Raw genomic sequence first — 12,008 nt, forward strand, 5'->3', positions numbered from 1 at the left:
GAGGAGTACAATTATTATTATACAATGGAGTCTGATAATAGAATAGATACTATCAGGCCTGGAAATTTTAGGAAAATCTTCTTGGAATAGGGACTATTTGAAATGGGACTTAAAAGTTGGAGAATTTTTTTCAGCCATAGATAGGAAAAGGAAAGAGTCATTTCAGAAATAATCAAAATCTCAGGGGAAGGAAAATTTGGAACAGTTTCCAGAAATAGGTAGTGATCAACTTGGACTGAAAGAACAAAAACGCTGAAAAAGCAGTGCTATGCAGTGTATCTCAAACCATATCTCTTCCCAATGTCAGCTCATTAGCCTATCCACACACATTCTCACACACACACACACACACACACACACACACACACACACACACAACCAAGCAAATACTTTGGGAATTGTGGATCATAATCTGATGTAGTTCTGGTAGATATCATCACCATAGAATTTAAGTCTTCGTATTTAATTCCATCTTGAAGAAAAACTTGTGATGTTTTTCACTGTCATGGAACCCCATGACTTCTATTTCACAATCCATGTACTAGATTTCAATATCATCATATTGAATTCATATATCATATTGAATATATTTTGTATTCAAGTGCGTGGAAGGGAACTATAATGTTCTCTTTCCCCAATACCATACTAATATTTTGTTTCAAAGGATCTTGACTAAGAATATGATTTGTGTGTGTGTGTGTGTGTGTGTGTGTGTGTGTGTGTGAGAGAGAGAGAGAGAGAGAGAGAGAGAGAGAGAGAGAGAGAGAGAGAGAGAGAGAGAAATGCGGGAAATGTGGGACCCCTTGGAGGATTTTGAGCAAAGGCATAGCTTCAGGAAGATTTATCTAGCATCAATGTATAGGAAAAATTAGGGAGACAAGGTAACTGGGAAAACAATTAAAAGCTCACAAAAGTCCTAGTAAAAAGTACTACGGTTCTAGGCCTAGGTAGGAGTAGTGAAAGTGAGTAAGAGAAGATAGCCTGAAGAAACCCTGTCAAGGTACAATGAAAAGAATCTTAAGAATTGATATAAATGGCAAGTGAGAAAGATGACTACATTTGTACAGAGAATGTAGTAGAATCATCAGTAGAAATAAAGGTGTCAAGGGAGTTAAAGAGAAGTTAACAAGTATGGTTTGGAACATAAGGCATTTGAATTCTCCACTGGTATATTATATGTAAAGCTAAACTTCCCCAAATGTTAATTATTTAGAAGGAGCTAATTCATTAGTAGTGGGAAAGAATGAGATAATAAAAAGTTTACTTGAAGACTCCTTGCTATCACCAATATGAACTAACATTTAAGTTGCATCCCATGCCCATGGGAGGGACAGAGAGAGAACAAATTTAAATAATGCGTATGATTCTTCTTTGTGAGATGGCAATACGAATTTACTGTTTCCACAGACGTCAATTCCTGCTACCTCTGGAAGTGTGGACACTGACCTACCTAATTGTGGTTACACCAATTTCAATTCCTGCCTTTCATATTGGCTAACCCCTCAACAGTACGACCCCACTGTGTGGTTTGAATGGAGAAACACAAGGCATTTGGCATCCAAATATTCAGGTATGTTCAGCATCTAAAAATGCCTCTATATCCATGCTTTAAAAGAACTTACAGTCATTTGATAATTAAGACAACATTTCCAATCTGGTGTTTAATACTTTTACTCCCCAGCAGCATAATCCCACTTTGGTCAGGTTGAACCACTGCACAATTTTGCAGCTCTTTCAGAAAAATAATGAAAACAATTGGAAAGACATGATTACATGCAATGGTGAGAAACTAGTACTACTGCCCAATCTTTCCCCACAAATGTGAAATATCCTTGGTTCATCTCCACACTGTGTATAAGCCCTTACAGCAAGGGATTTTGTTTCAGTTTCTGTTTGTTTGTTTGTTTGTTTGTTTTCGTAGCACCAAATAGACACAGTGCCTAACAACAAATAATTCTGAAAAGTCATTAAAGTATTTATCACATCAGAAATTTTCTGGATCTATACTTTTATCCATGTCCCCGGCTTGAAGTGTTCTTCACGAGAGTAAGCTAAAGCATAAGATTGCATTCTCACTCTGTTTCTGCCACTGATGTGGTTTGTTGACTGTTAATATTTTGCTAGTATATTTTTGTTTACTACTTTACAGTTTCAAAGTACTTTTATATACAGTGACTCATTTATTTTGATGTAATGATCTTCCCAAGCCACAGATAATGGTGAGACAGATGAGCTCTTACATTACACTGCATGGGTTCAAATCCTAGTTGCTTCTGCTAGATGTGTGATCTTGAACAAGTGCCGTATCTGTTCTTCAGTTTTCTTGTCTATAAAATAGAATCTGCTAAATAGAGTTCTTGAAAGGCCAATGAGATAGTCTCTGAAAGTACTGAGCACAGTAGAACCCAGTTAACAGCTAAATGTTAGTTATGAATAAATTACAACTTATGTACCTCACTGGGGTACCATGTGACCCCATCTGTAACACCATCTGTAACCATGGTGTACAGATAAACTGACCAGCATTCTTGAGTAGTGTGTTTAGAAAAGCAAGCTGATAGAAATATGTTCAGAGAGTCTTTCATGATTTCCATGGGGTAGGGATTTTCTTTTCTCTATCAGCTATGAAAAGGGACCTGATAGGCAGGAAACTCTAGTTATTGCTAGAGTAAGTGTTGAGGATTTCCTCACAGTAAGCTCCATGAGGGCATTATGTCTGTCTTATTTGCCACTGTATTTCCAGAACCTAACACACACTAGGCACAAAATAAATATTTGTTACATGAACAAATGTATAGGAAAGTCTTAATAGCTGTGTGATTAATCTCAAGCTCAGAAGAACTTTAGGAATCAAATATGACAGTGATCTTTTGAAAGCAAAAAAAATATTTAAAGATGTTAACTCCAATTACTCTGAACTCCTTAGAGAAAAGTTGTTAATCAATATCAAAGGGGATATTCATAATACTCAGGATGATATGACTTTTCTTCTATTTAAAAAAATGAAACCATAACATTTTATAAAATTTATTGATGGAGTTCCATGTTTGGATTATTTTTGCCAAATAACTCAAAGAGCTTTCAGAAAGAACTAGAAAGGCTGAGCGAGTTTTATTCATTATAAAAACTCTGAATCCCCAAAGATTATTCCGTACTTAAATGTCCTCAAACCCGTGACACGTTTGAAGTAATTGATTCCAAATTCATATGTATAGAAAGTATTTATGAAGAGTCAATACTAGTCCTCACTATGAAATTCAGAAATTATAGTGCCAATCAGTATGAGTTGGTAAAATTTTTCAAATTATCAGAAGGCAAAATTCATTTATCTGTGTGTCCACCTGTTCTGTCATGCATTTATTCAACAAGTATTAATTGACTGCCTACATTGTGCCAGGTGTTGCATCAGATTCTAGGGATACAGTAGTCCAAAAGACAGTCGCAGCCCTTTCCCATAGAGTTTATAATGTAGAGAGGACTGAAATGGTAGAACTGTCCCAAGTTTGGGGACATCCTGCTTGTTGGCCTCCCTGAATCTTTAGAGCATTGATTTCTACTTCACAATGCTGTCTAAAGCTGATCTAACAGGCTGTATCTGTATGAGAAACACAAACGAGCTAGAAGATGAGAAATTCAGACATTATTCACGCATCCACAAATATCAATAGATGTTTAAAATGATGTCGACAAAATATTCCAACATCTTGGAGTCTTATACGTAGGCACAGCTGAATAAAATTAAACTGAGATCAGATCAGTTTAATTTGTCACGGTTGAATATTGCATTTGTAAATTGGTTCAATTCATCTTTAGACAAGTTCTTCAGAGACAGCCTTGAATTCTTAAAAAGCCCCTGATTTTGTATTTAGATCTTAGCATTGTCTTTAAAAAAAAAAAAAATAGTAGTAGTTTACATAACTGGAGAATTCCCTATTGATTACATGATAGAGGAAGCATGAAAGTCTGTTATTCTTTCCAAAGTCAATTGTAATTTAAGCTCATTATCTCCCCAAGGATGTTCTATTTCAAATGGAAATAGAATCAAAATGTAAATGCCCCAATGAAAAGGTTCGGTATTCTTTTACAGAACTATGCTCTATGTATTTGCCTTCAAAATCATAGCAGGAAAGAATTTAGAAAAATCTGGCCACCAATTGGACCAAGAGAAAGAATTAAAATTCACCAGAATCACTGATGTATAGTCATAACAGGTTTTTTTCCCCCTAACTTTTAATATCTAATTTATTTATGATATTAAAGATTGAGCTTCATGTAAGATCTCCCTGATATGTCTTTATTTTAATATCATTTTGGACATGTCAGTAACTCTAATATAATCATTAATAACAAAGAGTATCAATATAAGTTGTAATTTGTTTCCCTTTCCCTCAGGTTTTAGGGAACCTTTAGAGAATCACAAGGGTCCTCTCTAAGCCTTAGGGATGCTTACTTTTGACTAAAACTTTAGGAGAAGGCTTATATTTCAATGACTAGATTTTACTGAAGAAAACTGGCCATTTGACTGGTCACATGTATCTAGAACCACTGTGACATGTAATCTTTCATTAGATTTCTTAAGTGTCATGGATTTGCCCCTTCACTGTGACAAATGACCTGACATTTATTAGCACTTAACATTATGCAAATGAAGCATACAAATACAAAAACTTCTAGAAAACACAAATGTAAGGTATCTGCTCATTAGATAATTGTTCTGTAATTCCATGACAATATTTACATTGATGGGAAAACATAATTTCACATTAACCAAACATGCTAAATAAAAACATACTCACCTTAAGCTCCAAATGTATACAATGTACTAAAATGTGTTGAAATGACCATTTTCTCATTACAAGTGTTTAATGATTTCCCCTTCTGAGAATCTGTGTAATCGCCTGAATAGCTTTAATATTCTTTGTTAAATGATAATTAAAATATATAGGTTTTATTACATTTGTCTTGTAAAAATGAGAACTACCTCTTTCAAACTGAGTAATACAAAGGCAATCTCCATTCATTCCCTTTAATCATGCTTTGTCTCTTTTGTAAACCTATTTTACATAACATTCAGGATCCTCACCCTTGCCCTCCCCCCCAGTTCTCTCTGGTAAAAAATGGTATGTTTTCAAGGATGAGAATCTGTTACTACAGCAGAACGTTGTTGAAAATGGTGTAGCTCCTAATTTCCTTGCTGTTTGTCCTCTGTTGGGTGACAGACGATGAAAAGCAGGCAGAACCTGGCATAAGACTAGCTGAACAGGGCAAACTAAAAAATATGCTGGGTAATTCTGATGAGTTTTATTTTATTTTTTCAAGAAAACAGTTCCTAAACTGAGCTTTATAAATTTTTAATGTGGGGGACTATCTGGAATGTTAAATTTATTGTATCTTGGGGAATTAATTTCTGCATTTGAGTAAAGAGAATACTCAAATACTTGTCTCAGTTTTAATGGTTTATCTAGAGTTTTTCAATTGGACATTTATTCTTTTTTCGGGTACACTTGTGTGCTTAAGGTATTTAGTGCCCAAATAATTATTGCTTCCTATTCGTTCCATAGAGTAAAATCAGATTTATGTGACTAAATTCAACAACAGTCAAAAGTTATGATCAGTATAGGTGGCTCTAACAGATCATTTTCCAGTAAATGATATTTTCTGAAAGATGACATCTCATTGTCTTTTTACCTACATAAATATGTATAATGAAGTAGGTATCTTTTTCCTTCAGAAGCAGCAGCATCTTTTAATTGATAATATTAATATCACTGGTTTACATATGACTAATTTAAAAAGGAATAATACTTTGATCTTAGATTGCCCAGAATATCCACTTTATATTTGAGGAAACTGAACTAAACTTCGTATGACATATATTTGTGTGTGTGTGTGTGTGTGTGTGTGTGTGTGTATGAACATGTATTATAATTTAGTGTTTTAAAGCCCTAACTTTACATTTTAAATAGACTTTTATAATAGCACATCAGTGTACGAAGAGTTTATATTTCTCCAGAGTTTATCAATCAAAAATATAAAACAAACAAAAAAATACTGTGAGCAGTGTTAAATATAAATATCATGTGAGGATCAGCTGATGAAGCTAGGACCTTTGCTAGTATTCTCTTACCAGATGCATAACATTGGTAAGAAAAAGACCTACCTTTGTAACAAATACATTCTGATAATATATATTTTGTGGAATAAATATACATTCTATTCTGTTAGAATTAATAGTAATAGATACAAGCAATACTTAAATTAAAAAAAATACAGTACTAGAGTTCTCTATCCTTGCTTCTAGCAAACTAAAGTTGAGCTATAATTGCCCCACTCTATTAATGCATAATAAAATTCATGGAAACAGAAAATAAAAAGCCAATTGCTTTGAGAATCTGAGTAGAGTATGTTGTATAATACCTTGTCTTTTTCAAGAGGGGAATAGAGCTTGAATTTGCAATTAACTGGAATTCTAATTTAGACAACTCAGCAGTATGGATGTGGAACAGGTCAGGGAGAGGGGCAACGTGTAGGTTTCTTTTAAGTGGTGACAATATTGAACTGATGCAGTTTGAACTACAGCCTAATGAGGAATTTGTTAATCTGTGGAAAAGCCATAGACCCAAGATTCACTTCATCCTGGCCCTGTTGATTTCTCTGAAAGTCATGGACTTTATTCTTAGACTGTTTCAGTCTGCAGGCTGGAAAACCTCTCCGTTGACACACGGAGAATTCCCACTACAGTGAATGGAAGGTCTGTGTGTGTAAAGAGCCTTGAGCAGCAGAGGTTCAGGCCCAGAGAAAGAAGGTGTCGAGTTGCCTTGGTAAAGAATTTATACACCACAGTGTTCACAGCTTCTTGACTGGTATAATTATCAGTGTTGTCTTTTCTTTTTACTATGTGCTGGGATTCAGAAGCACGGTTTCAAATTTGTGACTCTCAGATGTTTGATCAAGTAGCTTTTCTTCAAGGACCTGAAAGGGGGGATAGAGAGACGAGAACTCAATGATTGGTATTCATTTATCAACTACAAAATGCTAAAAATAACAACGAAGCATGTGCTATGTGACAACAGCAAGGATTTTTTTGGGAGCTATCATTCATGCACAATCTTCTACATGTGAAAAAAAAATTATGTGATGTTTGCAAAGGAAGTAATTATCAAATGGGGATGGAAAAGACCATTATTCCCTAAGATGAAATAGAGAACACCAGTTTGGAAACATTTCAAATGTAAAACATTTCTTCCTCCAAATAACTCTATTTTTCTTCATGAAGGCAAAGACCAGACAACCTTTATATTATGACTCTTAGGGAGGTTAGTACTGTGTTTCCCTGAAAATAAGACCAGGTCTTATACTAATTTTTGCTCCAAAAGACACACTGGGGCTTATGCTCAGGAGATGTCATCCTGAAAAATCATGCTAGGGCTTATTTTCTGGTTAGGTCTTATTTTTGGGGAAACACAGTAGTGCTCTGGTTGAGGTACAGGCCAGCAAAGCCGCTCTCTGACAGGCTGGAAGCACCCATATCCCTTCTCTGAAGCAGATACCAGGCCTGTATCTTCTCCCACAAAGGCAGCCTGACACCAAATAGAACAGAGGAGACAGCTGTCCATATGGTCAGATTTGGGGAGCAGGCTCCCCAGATAGTCCCCCAAGGACCTGTCACTCTTCCAATTATAGAGTCATTTCTTTCAGAGAGCAGTGGTTTTCAATCTTTAGTTTTAAAGCTGCAGATATTTTTATTTCAATGAAAGCAGAGCACCACCTACAAAACAGATTTTAATAAATTGTTCTGGTTGATATGGCGGGGAGGGAGGTGGGGGCTTGCACTCTCCAGCTGCCATGCATTCTAGAGGTGTGCCTAAAAGTCCCTAGGGCTGGGGCCTCCAGAATGGAACTGAAAGCCATGAATGAAGCCACTGTGCTTTTTCAGGAGACATCTGACAAGATGTTATTTACATATCACATCTGTCATTAACATTTTAACAACTACAATAGTCTTCCTACTGTGGTTAGTACACCAATGAGTCCTCACAAACTGCCACATATTTTGTTAAGAGTTTTACATATTTTTTTCTTATTTAATCTCCACAATAGACAGTTTTACTGAACCTTAGATTGAGTAACTTCCTACGGGTCTCTGCTACCAAGTCACTGAGATCTAGAGACTGAGTCTTGAATGAATTAATTTATCATACAGTTACATGTCCTGAGGGAATGGGTCTCAGAACAAGTGAATTTTAGTAAGAGTCTTGGATGTCCTCATCCAGAGGGAGAGTAGACCTCAGGGACATGCCAGCGGCTGAGAGAGCACTGAGCATTCAAAATATACCTCAAATGTTCTCATTCCCGTGATTTACAATTCAAAAGCTTAGTGATTTTTTTTAAAAAAACAAAAGCCTCTTTTCCATATTATTGTCAATTTTATTGATCAAATTGCTTTGCTAACTTTTAAATGGGCCATTGTGGTAGCCAGAATTTTGAACGCCAAACATGTCCATGTCCTAATCCCCAGAACCTGTCAATATGTTAGATTCCATCGTAAAAATAAAGTTGTAGATGGAAATTAAGATTGCTAACCAACAGATGTTAAAATAGAGAGATTATCCTGGATTGTCCAGGTGGGCCCCATGTAATTAACAGTGGAAGAGAGAGTGCGAAGAGTCAGGGAAGGGATGTGATGATGGAAGCAGAAAGCAGAGCAGTGCAATGTGGAGACCCTACGACCATTGCTGGTTTTGAAGGCGGACGATGGGATCATGTAGAAGGAAAGCGAGCAGCAGCCTCTGGAAGCTGAGAAAGGCAAGGAAATGCTTTTCCCCCTAGAGTCCCCTAAGGCCCAGTGAGACTGTGTTGGACTTCTGTCCTACAGAATTACAAGATAATACATTTGTGTTCTTTTAAGTCACAAATTTGTGGTAATTTTTTAGGGCAGTAAGAGGAAACTAATACAGCTGTGATGATGAAGTACTTTGAAGTATGGGGTACTGTTTTGACGGTAAGCGGTGAGGGTGAGTTGGATAACTCCAACTCTAAGCAGCGTGAGAATAAATCTCTGGAAAGTTCATATGAACGTGTCTGTGAAGAGGGATAGGGGAAGATAAGGACAGGTGCCACTGAAGTAAGAGGCAAAGTAGCAAAGTGGTTAAAAGAAAGAGGCTTTGAAGCCCAGTTTTCTGGTTTGAATTACTGCCCTGTCACTCACTAGCTGTGAAATGTGTGACTATCTAAAAATCTTACACAACTCAGTTTCCTTCTTTAAAGTGAGATGGAAAATAGTTCCTCATACTCATAAAATTATTTTTAAAAGCGTTCTTGGCACACCCTAATTTTTTACCAATTTGATGCAGCGTTATGATTATTATTTCTGGTACAGCATTCAGCTGGGTAACTCTGGGTTCCTTGGATTTGGTTTTTATCAGAGGCATCCTCTGAGACCTGGTCCTCTCAGTGATTGGGCTGGCAGTTCTGGCCGTGGTTCCCTGGATCAGATCACTAGGCCCAGGGCTGTGGCAGTGGTAGTGGAAGGCATAGAACTGTCAGTAGTGGACAAAATGGAGGACTGAATAGAAGGAGGAAAAGAAGGTTGGTCAGCCCACTGGCGAACAACAGCTGTTTTTTAAATCTGCTAAGATCCAGCCTGGTTTTGAATGTAAATGAATTCTCCACCCTACATCCAACAATAAGAGGTTAAGAGAAATTAAATTAGTTTTTGGTTTGGACTTTCTCAAAATGTTGACATCTCAAGAAGTATTCCTCTTCTTTCTTACTTTTATTCTTTGGGATTCTAGGTGAAATATGGATGTATATAAAATTACAGTTTAAAAAAACGAGATGTTTAAAGCTGAATAAACATAACACTCTCAAAAAAAGCGAGCATAGCATAAGAAACCTATAATCTTATTCTTTGTTTAGGTTTCTGCAATATAATTATATAGTGATCATATCTATTACATTTTAGAAAATGTAATTTATTTTTCCTGATTATCAAACATGGAAGTTAGGACATTTGAATTTTACTTCAGGAGAATTTAAAATTAGAAGTGGGCATAAGAGACATCCTCTACACACTGCCTGCATTCAACCCATTTTCCATTTGTATTCAGAATTAACCATTGCTAATTACTTCGTAATTTATATTATCTCAGATTAAAAAAAATGTTATTTCTAGTTTAAAGAATAGAAATTATATTTCATGTGATAAACAATAACTTAATATCTGACAAGTATTTTGCTTTACCTGGTTTTGCCTGACTTATCAAAGTTAAAAAAAAAAAAATCAGAGATCTTTTCAAAGAAATTGGTCCAATTAGCTTCATAAAAACAACCATAGTATGACCCAGCAAGTGTAGCAAATCTCATTTAATCCTTAAAAATCTAATTAATTAAAAGTTGAACAAGAGTTAATGGAGGTCTCCTTGACTGAATTCACCATAAAATCCCTGGATGACATGACTTGGTTGTATTTCACTTGTAGTTGAAATGGTTACTACACTTTCATCTCAAGGGGCCATGATCATGTTGGTTGCACGGTTGCCTTGGCAGGCCTAAATATAACTTTCATGTTCACTTAAATAGAGTTTTACCATATCCTGTGTAAGAAAGAACAAAAGTTTGTAAATGCCTTTTATTAAAAATGTTATTCTTTCGTGACGAGACAATAGGAAATTCTGAAGTGATTTAATGAAGGCTGATGGGACAGAGAAACAAAATGGAGTACGTGGCCCAGCAAATATTTATGGCCATGCTGTATACTTCCAAAGATGACTGAATGAGCATGATATTGGTAGCTTTTAGTAAAACCCCAGGAGTCCGAATGGCAACATATTTCTCAAAGCACTTCAGAAGGACTTTACTATGGGCCAGTGTGGTATATCAATCAAGAGAATTGGTACAAGTCTGTAATATTGATGGTGGAAGAAAAAAATGAGTTACTGGAAAGAGTGTCAATGTTTGACTAAAGAATAGTGGATTTTTATTATTTGCAAAACGATCATTAAAAGGATTCTGAAAATAAAAATGTAAAGTACCTCTATCTTCAGAATGGATAGGAGAGGAGAAGGATATAGACAAAATGACTTGTCCATATGCATCCATATCATTCCATCTCAACAAATATCACTCCAGTCCAAGCCACCATATCTCTTGCCCAGACTACTAAACATTAGCCTCCTAATTGGTCTCTGTTTTCACCCTTACCCTGCAATAATCTCTTCTCCCCAAAACAGCCAGAATGATCTTTTGAAATACATAAATCAGGTCATGTCACTCCCTTGCTTAAAAACCTGCAGTGGTTTCTATTGCAATAGAATCTAACTTCTCTTAGTGGTTTAAAAAGCTCTCTGTAACCTGGCCCCCATCTGTCTCACTGTCCTTTTTACTCATTATTCCCTAACTACCCCAGCTTTCTTTTTATTCCTCAAACATCAAATAACTCAAGTCTTCCTTCGAGCTACTGCACTGGCTGGTTCCTCCACTTCTCATGCTCATTTCCTGGCTTTTCCTTGTCTTTTAATCTCTTGGCTTTAATGTAAGTCCTTTGAGGGGGTCTTCCCTGATCCCCGAATTGTAAGTAATCACCTAGCCAATCTCTATCCAAGCACCCTATTTTAACTCTGTAAAGTACTGGTCCCAGGAGGATATTTGTATTTACTTGTTTGTTAACTGTCTCCTCCAACCAGAACATAAACACCATGAGAACAAGGACTTGTTCATGCTGCTTCTACAGCCCACTGAACAGTACCTGGCCCTGCATAGTGCCAAATAAATAGTTATTGTTGAATAAATGCAGTTTTTAGAATGGAATGGAATTTTCTATAAAGACACCAAACTAAGGTATATGTAATAAAATTGGCAGGCTATAAAAATAAAGATAGAGTGATGAATTCCCAAGACTTTCTGAGGACAAATCCCATACTCTTTTTACTTCAACATACAGCATCTCTTTGTCATAAGTGTCACAGAAAATTGAAAGTCTCATATTATATGCAGTGTTTCAGGTTGAG

The 12,008-nt window shown here is 36.1% G+C and overlaps 1 protein-coding gene across 1 annotated transcript in view; it reads right to left on the reverse strand.

Moving 5' to 3' along the window:
* Positions 1-6,657: 6,657 nt before the first annotated feature.
* The window catches only part of LIN7A (lin-7 homolog A, crumbs cell polarity complex component), a 144,432-nt gene continuing 139,081 nt past the window's right edge, over positions 6,658-12,008 (reverse strand). Inside the window, exon 6 of the mRNA XM_033118335.1 lies at positions 6,658-6,972. The gene's annotated coding sequence lies outside the window, so the exon portion shown is untranslated. The remainder of the gene's footprint in view (positions 6,973-12,008) is intronic.

This window comes from Rhinolophus ferrumequinum, chromosome 10 (genome assembly GCF_004115265.2).
Source record: "Rhinolophus ferrumequinum isolate MPI-CBG mRhiFer1 chromosome 10, mRhiFer1_v1.p, whole genome shotgun sequence".
In the NCBI taxonomy this organism is placed as follows: Eukaryota; Metazoa; Chordata; class Mammalia; order Chiroptera; family Rhinolophidae; genus Rhinolophus; species Rhinolophus ferrumequinum.